The sequence below is a fragment of the Lepidochelys kempii genome, chromosome 14 (genome assembly GCF_965140265.1).
Source record: "Lepidochelys kempii isolate rLepKem1 chromosome 14, rLepKem1.hap2, whole genome shotgun sequence".
Classification (NCBI taxonomy): domain Eukaryota; kingdom Metazoa; phylum Chordata; order Testudines; family Cheloniidae; genus Lepidochelys; species Lepidochelys kempii.
In genome coordinates, this window is record NC_133269.1 from 43082348 (window position 1) to 43093631 (window position 11284).

Here is an 11284-nt window from a genome sequence, read left to right on the forward strand (position 1 = left end):
CTCCAGGATCCTGACATCCCAGCACTTCCAGAGCGCAGGAAATAAGGTGTGAACATTTTCATGGAAACCGTTTTCTGTCAGAAAACCCATTCAGGCAAAACCACTTTGTTTCTTGAAATCATAACAAGTAAGATAAAATTCTTTGCAAAAATATTTGTTTGCAAAAGAAGAGCATCTCCTGTTTGTCACAGTGCATTAAACTGCCTCGTCGTACACAAAGAGGAGACACAATGCTCTGGAAAATTAGACGAGATGCTTCAGTCTGAGCTAAGTAGTTGCTGCTCTTCACAATTTCAAAAGAATAAAATGCAAATCAAATCGAATATTAGGTCATAATCTGCTATGGCTCAGTGTGATAGGACACCCCCGAGTCTGCACTGCTCCGAGTGACACTCTTCAGTGGATCCCCATCACCCACCCATGGCGAGGTAGGTGGGAGAGGATTGTTAGTTGTCCTTGACAGAAGGAGAAACGAAGGCTGAGAAAGGAGCAGGGACTTGTTCAAGAGGATCATGAACTGCTCCAAGACAATGAATGGAGAGCAGCATCAACATTGGTCAAACATCTAACTAGTTGTGACTTATTTGCTTGGTCATAAAAGAGAGCAACAAAGACCAGAGTCAATAGCCCCCTCCTCAGCCAATCAAGGTTGAGACTTTGAGGGGTGGGAGGCTAAGAGGTCACACCAAATAGCCCAAAGAATGGCCCAGGTCACCACCGAGGGGATCACTCTCGGAGCACTAGTCCAGTCTCACCTCTCTGTGAGGGCCTCCCACAACCCCCATCCCCACCCTTGCTCCACCCACAGAACTCCTGGTGGTGGGAGGAGAGCAGAGGAAAAGGACAAAGGAAGCAAGAAGAGAAAGGTAGGAGGGACAGAGGAAAAGGAAAAACAAATAGGAGAACCCCCAATGTCCCCAGTAATTCTAAGGGACAAAGTCCTAGGTCGGAAATAAAATGCTGCCCCCACAATCTAGTGTTTTCCTTTCCTAAAAATCAGCCGGCACCTGATGGATCAGACTGAACAGGTTCCAAACCTCTCCGAGGCGCTTACCTTCTCTACAGGGACGTCTGTTTTCGAGCAAAACCACTACAAGAAAAGGAGAAAACTCCGAAGAGGGTCCTCCTTGCGCTCACGAAGGTGCAAGTGAATGCTCTCTCAGTCCTCCAGGGGAGACCTCGAGAAGGAGACGTGCTGAAGCAAAGCCACAGGGATCTCCGAGGTGGACCCTGTCCTGCACCCCTGTCCTGCCTGGCTGATGTCAAGACCTCTCTGTGAGATCATCGCCTCCCCACCGCCTTTGTCCAATAGGCTGAGGTCCTGCCAAAGGCCCTTGTGATGTCACTGCCACACCCAGCCCTCCCCTGCAGTGCTGATGTCCTGCCCCTGTCCAGCCACACTGGATGTTTGAGCTGCTTCCCCTGGATCACCCCACGCAATGAGCGTTCATTGTGGGGATGACACCGACCACACAGTAGAACACAGAGGTTCTTCCCCAGGCCGCAATTAGCTTTTCACAAGTTAGTCGACTTTATGGCCAGAAGGAACCGTTAGAGCATTTAATCTGATCCCCTGCGTATCCTAAGGCCTCCTGTATGTCAGAAGAGCTGGGCTTTTCTTTTACTCAAACATTTTCCAGAAAGGCATCTAGTCTTTATTCGAAGAGATCAAGAGATGGAGAAGCCATCATTTCTCTTGGTACTTTGTGCCAAGGACGAACCACCCTCTGACAAATCTGGGTCTTATTATCATTATACTTTTTCTGATTTCTGCTTCCATCCATGGGGTCTTGTCATGCCTTTCTCTGCGACATAAAAGAGCCCTTTTATACTCGACATTTTCTCTCCATGAAGTCAAGCAACTCACCTCTCATTTGTCTTTTGTATCTACTAAACAGATTGAGCTTTTTCAATGTCTCATTAGAAGGCATCATCCCCATCACTCAATTTCGAATCTTTTCTGTACCTCTCCAATTGTTTTAACATAATATTCAAAATGTGGACACAAGAACTGGATTCAACATTCCAACATCAGTCTCACCAATGCTGTTTCACTTCCCTTTCCATCCTCACTACTCTATCCATCCAAGAATGGCTTTAACCTTTTTTACCACAGTTTCACATTGACAGATCATGCTGAGCAGTTTGTCCACTATGGCCCCGAAATCCTTTTCAGGGTCACTGCTTTCCAGTGGATTGTCCCCCATTCTATAGGGTGCCGCCTGAATCCTTTGTTACTGGAGGTATGGGGTTGCATTTGGCTGTATTAAAACCTAATTATTTAGTAAGCATTTTAGAAGAACTAGCCCATTAGAGAGAGAATCATGAATTACTCAAAGACAATGAATGGAGAAAAGCGGCAAGAGCAATCAAATACATGTTTGGTTACGGCCTATTTCCTTGATTTTAAAAGAGGGTAACAAGGACCTGAGTCTCCTCCCTCACAATAGCCCCAAGCGCCCCCAATCAGCATTGAGACTCTGAGAAGCAGAAAGCTGAGAGTTCTCACCAGATGACCCGGGTCACCACCGGAGGGAGTCACTCTTAGAGCACCATTCCAGCCACATGTCTTTGGGAGGGCCTCCCGCAATGAGAGTTGGAGTGCAACCCCCCATCCCCTCCGGCCCCCGCTCCACACACAGAGCTCCTGGTGGTGGGAGGAGAGCAGAGGAAAAGGACAAAGGAAGCAAGAAGAGAAAGGTAGGAGGGACAGAGGAAAAGGAAAAACAAATAGGAGAACCCCCAATGTCCCCAGTAATTCTAAGGGACAAAGTCCTAGGTCGGAAATAAAATGCTGCCCCTACAATCTAGTGTTTTCCTTTCCTAAAAATCAGCCGGCACCTGATGGATCAGACTGAACAGGTTCCAAACCTCTTCGAGGCTCTTACCTTCTATACAGGGACGTCTGTTTTTGAGCAAAACTACGAAAAGAAAAGGAGAAAACTCCGAAGAGGGTCCTCCTTGCGCTCACGTAAGTGCAAGTGAATGCTCTCTCAGTCCTCCAGGAGAGACCTCGAGAAGGAGACGTGCTGAAGCAAAGCCACAGGGATCTCCGAGGTGGCCCCTGTCCTGCACCCCTGTCCTGCCTGGCTGATGTCAAGACCTCTCTGTGAGGTCATCGCCTCCCCACCACCTTTGTCCAATCGACTGAGGTCCTGCCAAAGGCCCTTGTGATGTCACTGCCACACCCACCCCTCCTTTGCAGTGCTGATGTCCTGCCCCTGTCCAGCCACACCGGATGTTTGAGCTGCTTCCCCTGGATCACCCCATGCAATGAGCGTTCATTGTGGGCTCAAGCCAAATACACAGTAAAACTTCAGAGGCTTCTCCCCATGCAACGCACAGTTTTTCATAAATTAGTAGACTTTATGGACAGAAGAGACAATTAGAGCATGTCTTCTGACCCCCTGCATATCACATGGTTTCTGTAGAGCATAGGAGCTAGTTTTTGACTACACATGTTCCAGAAAGGCATGTAGTCTTCATTAGAAGACATCAAGAGGTGGGGAATTCCCACCACTTCCCTTTCTAGTTTGTTCCTTTGGGGATTCATCCTCACGGTTGAATATGTGTGCCCTCTTTCTCATATGAATTGGTCTCTTTTGAGTTTCCAGCCACTGGGTCTTCTTATGCTTTTCTCTGCTAGATCCATGAGCCCTTTCATACACGATAGTTTCTCTCCATAAAGTCACTTCAACACTTCAATGACGTCACCTCCCGATCTTTTTTATCATCTAAACAGGCTGAGCTCTTTCAATAGCTCCCTCGCAGGCATTTTTCTCCAGCCCTCAAAACGTTTCATTGCTTTTTGCTGCCCCATCTCCAATATTTCCAAATCTTTTTCAAAGGTGGACGCCAAAACTGGATGCAGGACTCCATGATCCATCTTCCGCATGGTGTGTCACCTCCCTGTGCTCCTCATTGCTCTTTTCATACATCTAATGATGGCTTTAGCCCCATTCACCACAGCATCACCCTGGGTGCTCTTGTTGAATGGCTTGCCCAGCATGGCCCCGAAATCCTCTTCACAGTCAGTGCTTTCCTGGGTACACTGCCCCATTCTGTAGGTGTGGCCTGCATGCTTTGTTCCAGCGATAGGACCCTTCCTTTGGTTCTTTTCAAAGTGGTTTTCTTTGAATGGGTCCAGCTTCTCAAGGGATCCGATTGCTCTGTGTCACTGCCCTCTCCTCATCATTAATTACCACTCTGCTACTATTTTATCACCCACCAATGTTAGCAGCAGTGATTTTTTTATTTGGGTTGCAGTTCCTTGATATTTATTTTCAAGAATTAGTCCCTGAGAGCATCTTCATATCCCTAGTGCCCAGAACCTGCTCCTCACAGCACAGCGAGAAAAGGCCGCGCAGCCCAGCTGTGCCGTAGGGGCTAAGCACAGAACGAACTTCAGAGCTTGTGCCATCCATAGCTTCTGAACAACATGTGGGGGGTCATCAGCTTAGAAATACACTCTAGACCGGTAGCGCAGACAGGCCCCAAATGTATCTAAGTGTCCCGCCTTGAAAAACAGGAGAGAAGAAAACATAACCTTGAGTAGCGTTATTTTATAGTTGTGGAAACTGAGGCACACAGAAGCAAAGAGATTCGCTCATGGTCAAAAAGCCAGGAATAGAAAACGGCAGATCTGCTGATAGTCAGTCCCGGCCCCTAGCCGTGTTTGTCCTGGCCTCTCTGCTTCAGCTCCAGTGACAACCCGAGTCGAGGTTTTCTTCATCTCCGTGTCCTTTAACTTCACGTCACTGCAGAAGAAAGATTGTTTCTGAGCAGCTGGCTCTAATGCGTGGAGATGTCTTTCCAGAAGACGTGCTCTGGCTCAGTCCCATGTCGTGGGTTTCCTGGAGGAAGCGCTCGGTGACGTTCTAGGGCCTGTGTTACACAGAAGATGGACAGAATGGTCCTTTCTGACCTTCATTTTTTTCTTTCGCTCGGAGGATAACGCTGGACATTTTCTCTCATTCACTTTCCTTTGGAATAATTTCAATCCAGTCCAAAGGATTTCCTCTTCCATTATGTCTTCAGCACCTTTCCTAGCAAACAGTTACTGTTCGAGCCCAGGTTTCCAGTTTCAGGCTGTCCCAGGGTGAGATGGCCATGAAAGGGGTAGTAGCTGAACTGAACCTCTCCCCAGGTGAAGGGAATAAATTACGGGGTTCACGTGAGAAGGAGCAGCATGTAACTAGGATCCAGGCCTGTTGGGCGATATAAGAACAGCCTGTGCTCAGCCAGGAGAGAGACCCGCAATGGGAGCAGGCCTGGGAGGGGCTTAGATAGTCCTTTCAAGGCAGTTTGGGTACACAGTAGGGGATGGAACAGCCAAGCTGCTAGGGTCGGGAGCTGGGCCTCCTGGCAGAGTCCAAGAACGAAAGCACAGCATCTGCCAGGAAGGGAGTCCCCACAGAGGGACACTGTAATCTCCCAGGGAGGGAAAAGGCTCTCACTGCCATTTCTTAACCTCATGGGGTGTTCTCCTGCTCCGCCAACCCCACCCGTATTTCAGCATCTCCAGGTGCCTGAGGGAGCAGGAACCAGAGGCCATCCTGCAGCTGGGACAGAGATGGAGGTTGAGGACCTACCTGCCCGTGGTGCCCATGGTGCAGGACAGCCCTCAGAACATGCGAATGCAGCTCCAGATCTGGGAGCAGCTTCCCTTTGCTGGACGACACCTTGCAGGTTGCGGGGAGTGAGACAGGCACTAACTTTTGGTAACCCTCAGTGGGTTCAGAGGGTAATGGTTTGTAGAAAGTGGTGTTGGAGAGCTTTACAAAAACTAGGCAAGCCATTTACAACACACACTTTGCTTCTCTACAAAAGAAAAAGGACACTAACCCATCTAAACTACTACATGCCACAAGGGGCCACAACAGTGGTTCCTTTAACCCACCCAGCAATATTGTTAATCTATCCAGCTATAGTCTTAGCCCAGCAGAAGAAGCTGTCCTATCTCGGGGCCTCTCCTTCTCCCCCCTACCCCCACGAACAGGATACAGTTCTGTGGTGACCTAGAATCCTATTTTCTACGTCTCCGACTCAAGGAATATTTCCAACACACCTCTGAACAGCACACTAACTCACAGAGAGCTTCCTACCAAGACTACAAAAAGAAGGATTCTGGGTGGACTCCTCCTGAAGGTCGAAACAACAGACTGGACTTCTACAGAGAGTGCTTCCGCTGACGTGCACGGGCTGAAATTGTGGAAAAGCAGCACCACTTGCCCCATAACCTCAGCCGTGCAGAACACAACGCCACCCACAGCCTCAGAAACAGCTCGACATCGTAATCCAAAAGGCTGATAAAGGAGGTGCTGTCGTCATCATGAATAGGTCGGAATATGACACAGACAGCTCACAGACAGCTGCAGCAGCACAGGAGCTAGCAAACAGAGCTGTAAACAGGGGAGTTTGAGTGGGAGTTTGAAAGGGGAGTTTGTCTTGTGGTGCTTGTGTGGGGTTTGGTTTTGCTGTGGGTGGTGGTGTTTTGGTGTGGTTTGTGTTTCCCAGATTAACAGGATTTAGGTGGGAAGGCTATGACAGATTCAGAGGTGGCAGTGGGAGTGACCCATGTAGCAGATGACACAATGAAGATGACTGGATGTGGAAGCTGTGGTATGTACATGATCCTGGAGGGGGCACCTGGTAAGAGTTTTGTCTGCATGAAATGCCGTCTGATAGAGCTGATGGAGGAAAAGATCAGAGGTTTGGAGATGCAGGTGGAAAGTCTGGTAGAGTTTAGGAAGGGGTTTGAGCAGATTATGGAGCAAAGACATGAGGTATCTGAAGGGAAAAGCTCAGACTTGCAGATGGAAGCAGGACTAGGGAATTCTGAGGGGAGACTGGGTGAGGAAAGTGGTCAGTGGAAGCATGTGACTAAAAGAACTAGGCAGAGGAAAAGACGGGCTAGTGAAGGAGAAATAGAGCTTCAGAATAGGTTTGCAGAGTTGGAAAATGAAGAAGGGGCTCAGCAGGTAGTCACTGAAGGTGACAGGGCAAGGAAGAAGAGAAGAGCGGTTAGTCCTATAGGAAAAGGGGAAGAGTTAATGGAGATTACACCAAATATGAGCCCCAGGAGGATACAGGATGGGTTAAAAAGGATTACAAGGGAGAATGGGAATGGAAAAAACTTGCAGCCAGAGGGAACAGGGGATAGACTGGAGAATAGCACCGTCACTAGGAAAAGGCAGGTCTATGTGATTGGGGACTCTTTATTGAGAAGAATAGATAGGCCTGTAACCAGAGCTGATCCAGAAAATAGGAGGGTGTGCTGTCTTCCAGGTGCTAAGATACGGGATGTAGACCTGAGGTTAAAAAGGATTCTAAAGGGAGCGGGAAAGAATCCCCTAATTATCCTTCATGTGGGAACAAATGATACGGCTAGATTCTCACTGGAAAATATTAAGGGAGACTATGTTAGGCTGGGGAGGACGCTTAAGGAAATTGAGGCTCAGGTGATCTTTAGTGGGATTCTGCCTGTTCCTAGAGAAGGGCAACAAAGGTGTGACAAGATTATGACTATCAATAGATGGCTTAGGCAGTGGTGCTATAAGGAGGGCTTTGGGATGTATGGCCATTGGGAGGCATTCATGGATAGAGGACAGTTCTCTCGGGATGGACTTCATCTGAGTAGGGAAGGAAATAGACTTCTAGGATGGAGGCTGGCACAACTGATTAAGAGAGCTTTAAACTAGGAATTTGGGGGAGATGGTTGGGAGATGTCCAGGTAATCTCCACGCCAGAATTTAGCATAGAGTGGAAAGAAAATGAAGTAAGAGTGGATACAGCTGTAGGTAGGAGGAAGGGCAGTGTAGATACAAGTCTAATAGGTTATACTGGTAGTAAAATAACCGTGCCTAATAGGGTACAGAATGTGAGTGAGGCCAAACAGCAAAAATTAAGATGTTTGTACACTAATGCAAGGAGCCTAGGTAACAAAATGGAGGAACTAGAGTTACTGGTGCAGGAAGTGAAACCAGATATTATAGGTATAACAGAGACCTGGTGGAATAGTCGTCATGACTGGGCTACAGGTATGGAAGGGTATGTGCTGTTTAGGAAAGACCGAAATAAAGGTCAAGGTGGTGGAGTAGCACTGTATATCAATGATGAGATAGAATGTAAAGAAATAAGAAGCGATGAAATGGATATGACTGAGTCTGTCTGGGCAATAATTAAATTGGGGAAGAAAACTATTAGAGCCTCCCCTGGGATAGTGCTTGGGGTGTGCTATAGACCGCCGGGATCTAATTTGGATATGGATAGAGCCCTTTTTAATGTTTTTAATAAAGTAAATACTAATGGAAACTGTGTGATCATGGGAGACTTTAACTTCCCAGATATAGACTGGAGGACGAGTGCTAGTAATAATAATAGGGCTCAGATTTTCCTAGATGCGATAGCTGATGGATTCCTTCAGCAAGTAGTTGCTGAACCGACTAGAGGGGATGCCATTTTAGATTTGGTCTTGGCGAGTAATGAGGATCTCATAGAGGAAATGGTTGTAGGGGATAATCTTGGCTCAAGTGATCATGAGCTAATTCAGTTCAAACTGAATGGAAGGATTAACAAAAATAAATCTGCAACTAGGGTTTTTGATTTCAAAAGGGCTGACTTTCAAAAATTAAGGAAATTAGTTAGGGAAGTGGATTGGACTGAAGAATTTATGGGTTTAAAGGTAGAGGAGGCCTGGGATTATTTTAAATTAAAGCTGCAGAAGCTATCGGAAGCCTGCATCCCAAGAAAGGGGAAAAAATTCATAAGCAGGAGTTGTAGACCAAGCTGGATGAGCAAGCATCTTAGAGAGGTAATTAAGAAAAAGCAGAAAGCATATAGGGAGTGGAAGAAGGGAGGGATCAGTAAGGAAAGCTACCTTATTGAGGTCAGAATATGTAGGGATAAAGTGAGACAGGCTAAAAGTCAAGTAGAGTTGGACCTTGCAAAGGGAATTAAAACCAATAGTAAAAGGTTCTATAGTCATATAAATAGGAAGAAAACAAAGAAAGAAGTGGGACCGCTAAAAACTGAGGATGGAGTGGAGGTCAAGGATAATCTAGGCATGGCCCAATATCTAAACAAATACTTTGCCTCAGTCTTTAATAAGACTAAAGAGGATCTTAGGGATAATGGTAGCATGATAAATGGGAATGAGGATATGGAGGTAGACATCACCATATCTGAGGTAGAAGCGAAACTCAAACAGCTTAATGGGGCTAAATCGGGGGGCCCAGATAATCTTCATCCAAGAATATTAAAAGAATTGGCACAAGAAATTGCAAGCCCATTAGCAAGAATTTTTAATGAATCTGTAAATTCAGGGGTTGTACCATATGATTGGAGAATTGCTAACATAGTTCCTATTTTTAAGAAAGGGAAAAAAAGTGATCCAAGTAATTATAGGCCTGTTAGTTTGACATCTGTAGTATGCAAGGTCTTGGAAAAAATTTTGAAGGAGAAGGTAGTTAAGGACATTGAAGTCAATGGTAAATGGGACAAAATACAACATGGTTTTACAAAAGGTAGATCGTGCCAAACCAACCTGATTTCCTTCTTTGAGAGAGTAACAGATTTTTTAGGTAAAGGAAACGCAGTGGATCTAATTTATTTAGATTTTAGTAAGGCGTTTGATACTGTGCCACATGGGGAATTATTAGTTAAATTGGATAAGATGGGCATCAATAGGAAAATTGAAAGGTGGATAGGGAATTGGTTAAAGGGGAGACTACAACGGGTCCTACTGAAAGGTGAACTGTCAAGTTGGAGGGAGGTTACCAGTGGAGTTCCTCAAGGATCAGTTTTGGGACCAATCTTATTTAATCTTTTTATTACTGACCTGGGCACAAAAAGTGGGAGTGTGCTAATAAAGTTTGCAGATGATACAAAGCTGGGAGGTATTGCTAATTTAGAGAAGGACAGGGATACCCTACAGGAGGATCTGGATGACCTTGTAAACTGGAGTAATAGGAATAGGATGAAATTTAATAGTGAGAAGTGTAAGGTCATGCATTTAGGGATTAATAACAAGAATTTTAGTTATAAGCTAGGGACGCATCAACTAGAAGTAACGGAGGAGGAAAAGGACCTTGGAGTATTGGTTGATCATAGGTTGACTATGAGCTGCCAATGTGATATGGCTGTGAAAAAAGCTAATGTCGTCTTGGGATGCATCAGGAGAGGTATTTCCAGTAGGGATAAGGAGGTTTTAGTACCGTTATATAAGGCACTGGTGAGACCTCACCTGGAATACTGTGTGCAGTTCTGGTCTCCCATGTTTAAGAAGGATGAATTCAAACTGGAACAGGTACAGAGAAGGGCTACTAGGATGATCCGAGGAATGGAAAACTTGTCTTATGAAAGGAGACTCAGGGAGCTTGGCTTGTTTAGCCTAACTAAAAGAAGGTTGAGGGGAGATATGATTGCTCTCTATAAATATATCAGAGGGATAAATACCAGAGAGGGAGAGGAATTATTTAAACTCAATACCAATGTGGACACAAGAACAAATGGATATAAACTGGCCACTAGGAAATTTAGATTAGAAATTAGACGAAGGTTTCTAACCATCAGAGGAGTGAAGTTTTGGAATAGCCTTCCGAGGGAAGTAGTGGGGGCAAAAGATCTATCTTGCTTTAAGATTAAACTCGATAAGTTTATGGAGGAGATGGTATGATGGGATAACATGGTTTTGGTAATTAAATATTCATGGTAAATAGGCCCAATGGCCTGTGATGGGTTTTTAGATGGGGTAAGATCCAAGTTACCCGGGAAAGAATTTTCTGTAGTATCTGGCTGATGAATCTTGCCCATATGCTCAGGGTTTAGCTGATCGCCATATTTGGGGTCGGGAAGGAATTTTCCTCCAGGGCAGATTGGAAGGTCCTGGAGGTTTTTCACCTTCCTCTGTAGCATGGGGCACGGGTCACTTGCTGGAGGATTCTCTGCTTCTTGAGGGCTTCAAACTACAATTTGAGGACTTCAATAGCACAGATATAGATGTGAGGTCTTTTTTAGGAGTGGTGGGTGAAATTCTGTGGCCTGCATTGTGCAGGAGGTCAGACTAGATGATCATAATGGTCCCTTCTGACCTAAATATCTATGAATCTATGAACAAGAGGCTGCTCGGCAGCTCTCCAACACCACTTTCTACAAGCCATTACCCTCTGATCCCACTGAGAATTACCAAAAGAAACTATACCATCTGCTCAGGAAACTCCCTGAAAAAGCACAAGAACAAATCTGCACAGACACACCCCTAGAGCCCCGACCAGGGGTCTTCTAT